The sequence below is a fragment of the Phalacrocorax carbo genome, chromosome 7 (assembly GCF_963921805.1).
Source record: "Phalacrocorax carbo chromosome 7, bPhaCar2.1, whole genome shotgun sequence".
In the NCBI taxonomy this organism is placed as follows: Eukaryota; Metazoa; Chordata; class Aves; order Suliformes; family Phalacrocoracidae; genus Phalacrocorax; species Phalacrocorax carbo.
This window is the reverse complement of record NC_087519.1, coordinates 1,271,524-1,282,105: the sequence shown is the minus strand read 5'-3', so window position 1 is coordinate 1,282,105 and position 10,582 is coordinate 1,271,524. Positions and strand designations below refer to the sequence as shown.

General features: G+C 61.8%; 1 long non-coding RNA gene across 1 annotated transcript; it reads right to left on the bottom strand.

The window, feature by feature from the left end:
* Window positions 1-610: 610 nt before the first annotated feature.
* Window positions 611-3,565, bottom strand: LOC135314245 (uncharacterized). The gene is made up of 3 exons (XR_010373680.1): window positions 3,105-3,565; window positions 2,648-3,011; window positions 611-1,365 (listed from the first exon to the last, which is right to left on the bottom strand). It is a non-coding gene; the product is annotated as an uncharacterized LOC135314245 (long non-coding RNA).
* Between the last annotated feature and the right edge of the window lie 7,017 nt (window positions 3,566-10,582).

The window sequence follows — 10,582 nt, the reverse complement described above, 5'->3', positions numbered from 1 at the left end:
CGTACCAACGAGGGAAAGGAAAGTACTCGTATTTTAAATAAAAGATTAAATCCTGGAGCACAAGGCCCAAACACTGGGGAAGAGAGCCTGTTGCCAAGCCACCCTAATCCGAGCGCTTTCCTCCTCTGCATTTAGCATTCCTGATAATGGAATCTGGACTACAGCTAATGCCGATTAACATTCCCATGTTAGTTATTTCACATAATCTTTTCTCCAGCTGTGGCAGAGGCTAGAAACACGCCATTTGTACTTGCTCACGAGCGCGCTTTCCTAGCTCTTGCCAGCCAAAGCCACCAAGAATGAAAGGCAACTGTATTTAACTGATCCTAATTCGGATCAATTCCTAAACCCAGGAATGGTGTCCTCTCCCTACAAACCTCCGCCTGGATAACAAGATCTTGATCGCAGGCTAATCCTGGCACGGGAAGGCGGCGGCAGGCGATTGGTATGAAGCATGGGAGGCAGGAGCACGGAGACGAATGAGCACCGCGCTTTTTAGTGATGGGGCACTGGTAACCGCCAGCCCATAAATAATACATCTAATTTTACACCTGCAGTCATTCTTCCGTGCTGGGAATTCAGCACAGATATACCACAGCCTAAAATTAGAGCAGGTTACAGACATGATCTTTAACGTGTTAAAAGTAGAAACATGCCAATGGATGCAACGTTCTCGCGCCATCGCTCCAGCCCGTTTCCACTCGGGGTTGGCAGGAACACACCCGACGCTGCTCGGGGGCACCTACAGTGTTTGGTTACGCGGCTCGGGCGGCGCGGCACAAACACGGCACCCAGCGGGACCGCGTACCCCGGCACAGCGCTGCGTGCTGCCTGGCCTGGGGGCGCTGACCGCAGCACCCCCCGCTGCCGCTCCCGAGGGAAGGGAGGTGTTGCGGGGGGTCGGAGGAAGGCGTCTGGAGGACAGGCTCTGACGGTTGACCAGTGAAAGCTTCAGTGGCCTCTGCCGAACGCCGGTCCTGCCGGTCAAGCCTGCCGTGCTCCCCGGCTCAGCTGGGCCTGGCCCCGTCCCTCCTGCAGCCTCCGGCGCTGCCGCCGGCATCGCAGCAGCTCTGGGCGGTGAGAGGTGCAGGGAGCCGAGCGTGGCTGAGCGGAGGGGAGAGGGTCCCCGAGCCCACCGCTGGCAGCTCCCCGTGGGCGCAGAGTGCAGCACCCAGGCGCGAGGTCGCTGTCCTACTGCACCTTCTCCTTCCAGCACCGGCCTGCTCGACCTCCTCTTACCTCCCTCCGCCGGCCTCGGCTTCCCCTGCTCCTGTGGCAGGCAGGAGTCCTGACTTCATCTCCTCGGACGCTCAGAGGGCTGGCTCAGGCACCAGTTTGGGATTACTCTGGGGTAGCTGGGTTTTCCTTCATTTAAAAAAAAAAAAAAGTCCAAAATGTGACACAGCAGTTCTTAATAAAAATTAATTTTTTTATAACATTAATTCTCCAAGGATGAAAAAAAAACCAAAACCACTAGCATGTGTATCTGCATCTGTTTGCCAGGTATGATTTGGGCACTAGAGGTAGCTCTGCTCTATGAACATGAGAAGAGCGATTTCTGGAAAGCAGAGGAGCCCTCGCCAGCAGCAGGGAGGAGATGCAGCTTGAGCTCTGTGGGCCCTTACCCCCACCTGCAGATGTTGCTTTTACGGCAGGACCGGCATTTTACTCGCCTTGACGTGTGGGCAGGTGAGGTTACAGCTGCCGCCCAGGTTCAGCCAGGGCAAAGAGAGACATCAGAGCAAATTACGGGGAAGAGCTTCTGATGAGAAACTCCCGTGAGAAAGAACGAACACAAGAAACTACTCCCCAGCCGCTCCCAAGGGCTAATTGCTGAGAGCAATGGACCGAGAAGCACGCAAGGAAGGCCCAGGCAAGTAATTATCCCACCTCGGGAGGAGGATCATCACCTTCATCTGCAGCCGGGTTCAAGCGGAGGCTGGGAGGTTCACGCGGGTCAGGGCTCCCGAACGGCAGCCCCGTCCTGCTGGTTCGGGCACAGTGTAGATGCCAGCCCTGGGCCGAGCATCAGGACTGGCAAGGGCTGCCGGCAGGAGCTCAGGCAGCCCCGGCATCCCTCGCTCCCAGGGTCACGCGCCATCACTGACGCGCTTAAGGCAATCCAAGGAGTAAACAGGGAAAAGTGGAGCTCCCTTAAAAATCAGCACAGCCCAGTCCCTGCCGTGCAGCTCTCTCGCTCTGTCCCGCTGTCCCTCAGATGCCAACAGGCACGGGAGCAGCAGCGCTGGGCAGCTGCGAGCGCCAGGGACCTGCCCTGCAGTTCTACAGGACCCAGGAGCGAAGGGCCGGCCCGTCCCCTAAGCACGGCGCGTCTCCGCAGCCAGGGCGCCGCAGCCGAGGCAGCCGGCGCGCAGAGGGGTGCCGGGAGCAGGGCTGGGAGAGACCGCAGAGCCCCCGCGCCCTGGGAACCTGCCCTTCCCCACGGTTTAAAGAAATGGGGACCAGAGAGAGAGGGAGGGAGGAAGGAAGAAGAGGCTGGAGATGCACGTGCCCTCTGTCCAGAGAAGAAGGAAATATAGATTCCCTTTACACTCCAGAAAGCCTTTGGGAGGGGACAAAAAGAAACCCCCTTGCTGCCGCTAGCTCTTCAGAGAAAAATCCCCCTTCCTTTCTGTTTTCCACGAACCCGTGCATCAGCTGTGCCAGGCAGCAGCTGTGCCTTCAGCAGGGCTTCCTCCGGGGCCTGACTCTGCTCCGACTCCAGAGCAGCATCCGGGCACGAGTCCTGAGCGCTCGCGGCGGCGGCAGGGCCACGGCCCGAGGTACGGCGGGGCTGAGCCTGGAAAAACCTTCCCGAGAGTGGAAAAACCTTCAGCTGCCCTCGGTCGTGTCTGCGGGGCTGAGCTGCCGCCAGGTTCGCTCCGCCGGGAAGCAGCGCTTCACTCCGCGTCTTAAATGTTGTTGGAGCCTCAAGGCGTTAGAATGTGGGGGGTTTATTTTCCCAAGCTGTAACGACGCAGGCAGGAAGTCAAGAGCCCCTCCAGAGGTATCTGGAAACAAACATTTTTTAAAGGTTTAAACTGATGGCAGATTTTTCATGAGTTGTTTGTGGGGAAGGGAATGGGGTGGAAATCGCTAATTACCTTCCGCTGATTAAGACTGATAAAGCCAAGCCAGCGCCTGGGCGCGCAGGGACGATGCTCAGCCCATTTCCATGGAGAGCTCAGCAACGAAGAGAAGAGATGAGGGAGGGGTGGGACCTTCATTAGCCCGATGCAGAGAGCTGGGCCCCTGCATAATACATCCCTCCTGTTTGTACAGAAAGAGGACGCCAGGTTTCCACTCTCCACCCAATTATAAAACAAAAGCAGCGACTGCAGCAGCAGGAGCGTCCGACCGATAACGCGCCCGCGGCTCCGGGGGCGGCCGCCCTGGCCGCAGAGCCAGCACACAGCGGGACGCCTCCGGGCCGGCCTCTGCCACGCCAAAGGCACTTTCCTTGTCCCTCATGGGACGCGTGAGGGCTGTCGCAGGGCCAGGAGCCCCGGCGGATGCACCATGCCATCTCCCGGGCACGGGCTCCCGGGTTGAGGTGTGCCTGTACCTTGACGGAGACCTGCAGACCCCCGTCTGCTCTGCTGGGGACCCGGTAAAGCCGCTGCGGGGCCAACGCAGGAGGAGACCCCAGCGAGAGGACAGCAGGCGGGAACGGGGCTGCCTTTCATCCCTGACACCAGCTCGGGGCTCCAGGCGAGCAGGAGTCACGATCGCCAGCGCGCTGCAGCCCGAGGGGCCGCGGGCTCCACAGCGACGGTAACGACGTCCAGCAAACGCAACAGCAAATGCAGCCACAGGACAAATAGTGCCAAAACGGCAGCTTGGCCAGGAAACGTCTCCAGTTAGGGACCAGCCTTCCCACCGAGCTTCTCCAGCCTCACCTCAACGTCTGCGACCCGCCGAGGGCTCTGACGCGGGCTCTCAGGGCAACATCAGCCCCTGCTTTTATGTCAGCATCTCTGCCAGCCCCAGGGAGGCCCGTAAGGCGCCTGCCTCTTCCCCCCAGTCCTCCCAAACACGTTTCCAGGCAGCAGCAGAACAAGGTGGAGACGGCAGGGACCCAAAGCTGTGGTTGCCCAAGGCATCGCTGAGCAGGGACGCTCCATTACCCCAAAGCCCCTCAGTGGGCACCTTTCCCAGCCCTCCCAGGGCACAGACGCAACCCCACGGGGACACATCCCAGCGCCAGCTGAGCGGCTTCTCCCTCTGGTGACACCGCGGAAGGCACGGGGCGGGCAGGCTGAGCACATCGTGCCTTCGTCCCCGGCTGAGCCCGCCTGGGCGAGGGGGAGGACCTGGTCCACACAATGGCACAGGGACCAAAGTGCGAAACCGATGCTGTTTTGAGGGCACGACCGCAGCTTGGGGGTTCTTCTGTCTTTTAAGCATCATCTCATTTTGCTACGGAGGGACTCAGGGCTTCCTCAGCCAGGTCCGTGCCCACCAACTACAGCCCTAAACCCTCCGGGGCAGACGGAAGCAGCCCCTTCCCTACACTGCCTTCCTACAGGGAACCAGCCCTGAGCCCCCACGGCTTTGGGCGGACGCTGCCCCGCTCCCCAGCTCCAGCACACCCCGGCAAGCAGCTCGGCTCTGCCGCACACACCAGCTCCCTCCTTCCCGGCGCCTGAATCCAGCACCCAAAATCCGGGCGGAAAATGGTTCGTGTGAGAGTGCGGAGGGCAGCTGCCAGGATAGGGCCCGAAGCCCAGACCGTGGCGTGCCTGGCACAAAACGCCTCCCTGCCCGCACACAAGCTTCAGGCAGTGTCACAAGGCAAACAGACTCTAATGAAAAGGTACGCGCAGGCATGTCTGGGCACCCGGGCGCTGGCGCAAGCCGCCCTCGGCAGCTGAACGCCTCTGGGGCTGCACCCGAGAGCTCCCGTGCACCGGAGTTACAACAAGGACGAGCTTTTGCTTCCCAGAGGATAAATGCAGAGGAGACAGCTCTGCTGGTCCCGCGCTGCCGGGATTCCCAGCGGGGGATGTACGAGGGGCCGAGCACCTCCCGGCCTCGCGCTGCTTTGGAGCCTCGTCCCTCTGCAACGGCGGCAGCGGTGGGTTACGCTGTGAAAAGGCGCCTGCAGTTACTCTGCTGTCTCAGGCCTTCGCCGGGAGGATGAGGAGCTCCTAAGGAGAACCGTGCGGAGCTAGCAGAGGTCTGGGAGCAGTTAGAAGCCCCGTTCTGATGTGGCAGGTAGCCACATGCTGGCATTTTGAAAAGGAAAAATTTGGGGGTAAAACATTCTTTTTTTTGGTGCAATATTCTCCCTATTTAAAAGCAAAACCAAAAAAACCCACCCAAAACTTCCTAAGACGTCGGTGCCCCCCTGCTCCCTGAGGACGTGCTTTCCTGCAGCCCCCCCCACGCCCCTGGGCAGAGAAAAAAGGGAGAAGACAACCAACAGAGAAACAAAAATTGCACGGCCCCGTATTTCATTTGCAGAATTCGTTCAAACGCACGATCTGCCCACAGCCTCTCACAAAATTTCTCACGCTTCCCCGCAGAATCCCAAGCAACCCTGGGAATTAATGTGATTTCTCAGCAAATCTGCTCTTAAAAAACGCTTGCGGCAGGAGCGCCGTGTGGCGTCCCGGGAGGTCGCGGGGCTGCAGCGCCAGGGTCCCGGCCGGCCGGGGATGCCCCCCCGCAGGAGCCTTCGCTGCTTATTTCTAAATGAAAGCACTGGGGGAAGGAGGGCCGGTCTCAGCTGCCGCTTTCGGCCCGTGACGCCACACGCTGTCACCCAGGCTTTGATCTCAGCAGCCTCCGGGAGACGTGAAGGAGGGAGCGTGAGCACAGGTTTGGTTTTTTCCAGCTCCATTAGCTGACCTAACGAAGTAATGACATCCCTCCGCAGCCCTGGCAGGAGGAAGTGTTTCCAGGATGATTTAGTTGCTCCCGAAAGGCTGCTTTAAAGAATAAACTAATTAGCAAGCAGCCTTTGTTTCTGGATTTAGCAACCCTTCAGTGCGAATTAAAGGTGACGAGCAGCGTCTGAGCCGAGAGCTGCATGCGAGCCTCGCTGCGCCAGGCCCTCCTCATCCTCCCGCAAAGGACGGGGGCGTGCGCGGGGTCGTGCGGCTCCCGCGGGACCCCCGCCCTCCCCTCTGTCATGGTGCCAGCGGGCGTTGCCCAGCCAAGGGCCCCCAGACCCGCCGAGCGGCTGGTGGGACTCAAGGGTGATGCAAAACGAGTCAGGGGCAGCCGGCGCCCGCCGCGGCGACTCTGTGCGCGTCGGGCACCCCTCCTCTCGCACGCGGGCCAGGAGGCACAGCCACGTCCACGCGTCACCGCCCCTGCCTTCCCAGCCTCGCAGTGTGACAGCCGAGGAGAAACGCTGTGATTTTTGCAGGGAAGCAAGCAGCGGGGCAGGCGCGGCCGCGGAGGAGCCAGCGCGAGCTTTCCCTGCGGCCGGAGCGCAGCGGGGTGCCGCGTCCCCCGTCTCCCGGGAAGCGCCGGCGTGGGCTGAGATTTCTCAGCGGGAAGGATGACCCTGGAAAGGCCATCCCTGCGCAGCCCCGGAGACGTGGGACGTCCCGCGGGGGGCAGCCGCTGCTCATGCAGAGGAGGCAGAGCCCCTCGCCCTCCCTCACCCCTCAGCTCCGGGCCCTGCTGGGGCCTTTCACTCAATGTTAGCTGGAGGAAGCGGCAGGGAAACCACTCGGGCCATTCATCTGCTGCGCTTTAGCTTCCCCCTCCGCTCACTGTAAACCTTCCTTGAAAGATGCCGACCTTGGCGAATGGACTGGGGTTTCCTTCATGGCTTTTGGGGGTGTCCCCAGGGCCCCCTCCCTTCCCCATCTAGGGGGGAGCCCCTGCAGGTGCCTTGAGCCCCTGGGCAGGAACCCCGGTCTTTTCCCTTCTCTCCCTCCTGTGCTGCAGATCAGCCTCCCTCCTTTACACAGATATTCTGCAGCAATGGGGAGGTTTGAGCGATGCTTCGCCAACTGGTTTGGAGAGGAGCAGCAGCCCGTGGCCGCAGCTTCCAGCGTAGCGGGCTCCGGATTTACTGAGCAGGGAGGAAAACCGGGCATTCTGGAGGGACACGGTGTTCCTTGGAGATACACCGTGTCCCAGGTCCTCCTCAGAGCTGGTGCGAAATGATGGCAAGGAGGGGGAAAGTAAGAGAGGGAATGCCACGGAAAGCGAAACCTAACGGGGACACCCAGGAGCAGCTGCTGGATGATGCTTGAGGGGGGAGAGAATTTCTGGCAGCCCCAGGCACCCCCTGCTCCTTCACAGCCCCAGAGCAGCTGCAGAAATCTGATTTCCTTGGAGAGAAGCTGATGACAGTGTCCAGACGCCCAGGAGGGCAATGCAGGCAGCAGACCCCGTGGTGGGGCCGGGGGCAGCAGCGGGTCCTTCGGGGCTCTCCGCGTTTCTCCGCCGCTCAACTCGCTCGTTCCGCTTTGCGTTACTAATTACCAGGAGCGAGCAGGGCAAGGCTTCGGCATAATCGCATGCGGCATTAGAGCTGGTGCAAAGCCCGGCGAGCGCCTGCACGCAAAAGCCTATTGCAGTTAAGAGGGAGCCACAACTAAACCTAAGGGACTTTGGCTTGAGCCCCGCGGGGGGGACCTATTAGCTCCTTACTCCCCGGTGTAAGCTCCTTATCTCTGGTGTGGAGCCAACGCAGGCAGCTCCAGCACCCCCGGGCCCTTCCCTTGCTCACGGCAGGGCTGAGCCCCTGCACGCTGGCACAGCCCGGCCTCCACAGGCAGCCAGAGCGGAGAGAGGCAGCTCTGCCGCGCGAGCTCAGCCACGTGCGGTGCCGCCGTGCGATGCTGCCGTGCGATGCTGCCATGCAATGCCACCGAGCAATGCCGCCGTGTGATGCCACCGAGCAATGCTGCCGTGCAATACTGCCCAGCAATGCCACCGTGCGATGCCCCCATGCAATGCTGCCGTGCGGTCCCTCCGTGCGATGCCCCCGCACCGAGAGCAGAGAAACGGCGCCCTTCGGCACACGGCTCCGTGTGCCCAACCCGCTGCGGCGCAGCTCCCCGAGGAGGGCCCGCGCTGCCCTCGGCACATCCCAAAGCACCGCGGACGCCGCGCACGCAGGCCACGGCCGGAGAGGCCAGCGGGGAAGCGCTCACCTGTGAGGGTGCCACGGCTGAGCTTGGGCAAAGTGGCAGGAGGCATTCTGCGGCCTCCTCTCCTCTCCTCTCCCACCTGTCCCGTGGAGCCGGAGCGTCGGCCGAGGCAGCTGAGCTTGTGGAGCAGGGCTCGCCACGAGGACGGAGGAGCCTTAGGGGCTCATTCGACACAAACGCTGCTGTGCTGGGCAGGCTCTAAATGGCAGCAGGAGAAGAAGGTGAGGATGCACCCAGCCCTCCGCGCCCCCACGGCGCAGGAAATCACCCTCAGATTGGAGCAAAGGAAGGAAAAAGGCGAAACAGCGCGTGGGGCAGGATGCACGGCCCAAATGCCGGCTGCTGCGCAGCACCGCCTCGCAGCCGCAGCGCTGGGGTCAGCCTGAGAAGCACAGATAATCACTGCTTGTAACAGTTCCTAAATAAAATAATTTTCCATGTGTAAAAGCATTTTCTGCAGGAAATGCTCCTCCAGTTAAGCTCCTCCAGGCTTGGTCACCCCATGCTCTGTGCCAGGAAGGAGGCAGGGGCTCAGCACGGGGCTTGGGGTGCCCCGCTTCCAAAAGCCTCCCTTCCAGGGCACCCGGTTTGGGCTCCAGCGCTCCGCACTTGCAAACACTTCATCGCCTTCTCTGCAAACACTGCCTCAGCTCCTCCAGCGGGTATAATCCCGTCCGGGGCACCAGGGCACCCGGAGCCCCGGCCCTGTGAGCGCATGCAGCCTCACCGGGGGGCCAGGAGCCAAGGGTGCTCGGTCCACCATCCACCTCTCCAGGGACACACGACCCAGACAGACATACGGATGCTGGCACAGCTCCGATCACTCGTTCTTTCCCATATTTAGCTCAAAAGAGGCTCGGCTAACGGGGGAGGTGGGTCCCCGCCGGCGGTCTGGGCTCAGAGCTGCGGAGTTGCTGTGCCTTCAGACAGCCACACGCGCCCCACAGCGTTTGGGGCAGAGGTGCTTAGATCTGAGCAGGTACAAGGCACGTGTTGTAACCCTTCATCTGGAGACACACAGCCCGTACTTCAGGGGGGATTTAACTCTGAGCTTAGCGTGAAATCGCTGTTGGGAAGCAGATGATTAATGCCTCAGGCCGGGAAGAGTTCGTCCTCCCCCGGAGGAGCCGTAAGGAGCAGAGGTTCCCCGGCTCAGAGGGGCAATGCCGCCCCAGGCACACCCTCTCCCTGGGGAGGCCGAGCACCGCAGAAGCAAAGCCCCGGGAACCTTCCACCTCTGCAGCCAAAGCGTCCCTCTCCCGAACCCCCGGGGCTGGGGGATGGGGCTGCAGCGCTCGCGAAACCGCGATGCCGGCCGAGCCTCCGCCCGCCCGCTCGCCTTGGCTCCCCACGCAGGGGCTCGGCGCGCTGCATGCGGACGCGGCCAGGAGAAGAGAAGGGGCCGCTCCTCGTGAATCGGCACAGATGCAGTAGGGAGGAAAGCGCGGCAGGATCCCTCCGGCCGAGGGGGACGCTCCTGTGACCCTCACTGGGGTACCGGCCCTGCCCAAGGGGGGCTGCAGGAGCACCACCTCCAGCCCCCTCTCCCACCCTCGTGCTGGCTGCCCTGCTCTCGGCTTCCCAGCAGCTACCGGGGAGCCACCGCGTGACCACCGAGGGATCGCCAGAAGATCCACGCAGGTCTCGGGTACCAACGCTGCTCCGTGAGCGCGCTGACAGCAAGAGGTTGTTTGGCAAAGGATAAACCCATTGTTCGGGCCCAGAACACAACCATGGCCCTTCCTCTGGGTAACGGCCCTGATAAATAAAGAGCAGTAACTCATTAGCCTCACAGAGCTGCTCGCCAAGCAGCGAGGAGAGCACGCAGGGGTTGTACCCGCACCAGGCAGCCAGCGGAGCAGCCCTCGCCTCGCACCCGCTTGTGTTTCCCACGCAGCTCCGGGGCTTCTCCTCCCACCAGCCCGGAGCTGGGCAATGCAACCCGCAGCCCCCGTCGCTGCTCCCTGCCCACGCCTGCGCTCCTCCGGACAGGGTTCGGCCGAGGAATGCACCTCCCAGGCGCCGGAGCTGCTCCCCAGCGCGCCCTCAGAGTTTCCATGGCAACTCCCACTCGTATAATCGCACGATATTGTTCTTTTCCATTTAACAGCCCAGCAGCCCATCCCTCAGGCAGCACGGCCCTACGCAAACCAGAACCTAGCAAGCGAGCGCGCTGCGGTACAGGAGCGCAGGCGGAAGAGGGTGGGACGCAGCCCAGCTGGGTTTGTGTCGGGAGACAACCGGGGTGAACGTGAGCCTGCCGACACCTTCCCCGGGCCGGGGCTGGCCCGCTCCCGCCAGCGGCTGCTCTGGGAAGGGAGGTCCGGGCGCAGCCGCCCTCGGGCCAGCAGCAGCGTGGGACGGTTCCTCAGGCTCCTGCGCGACGGCTCCCTCCCACCCGCGCTTCTCCTGCAATAACAGCTGCGATTCCAGCCTAGAAACAGGAGCTGTTAGACCATAGC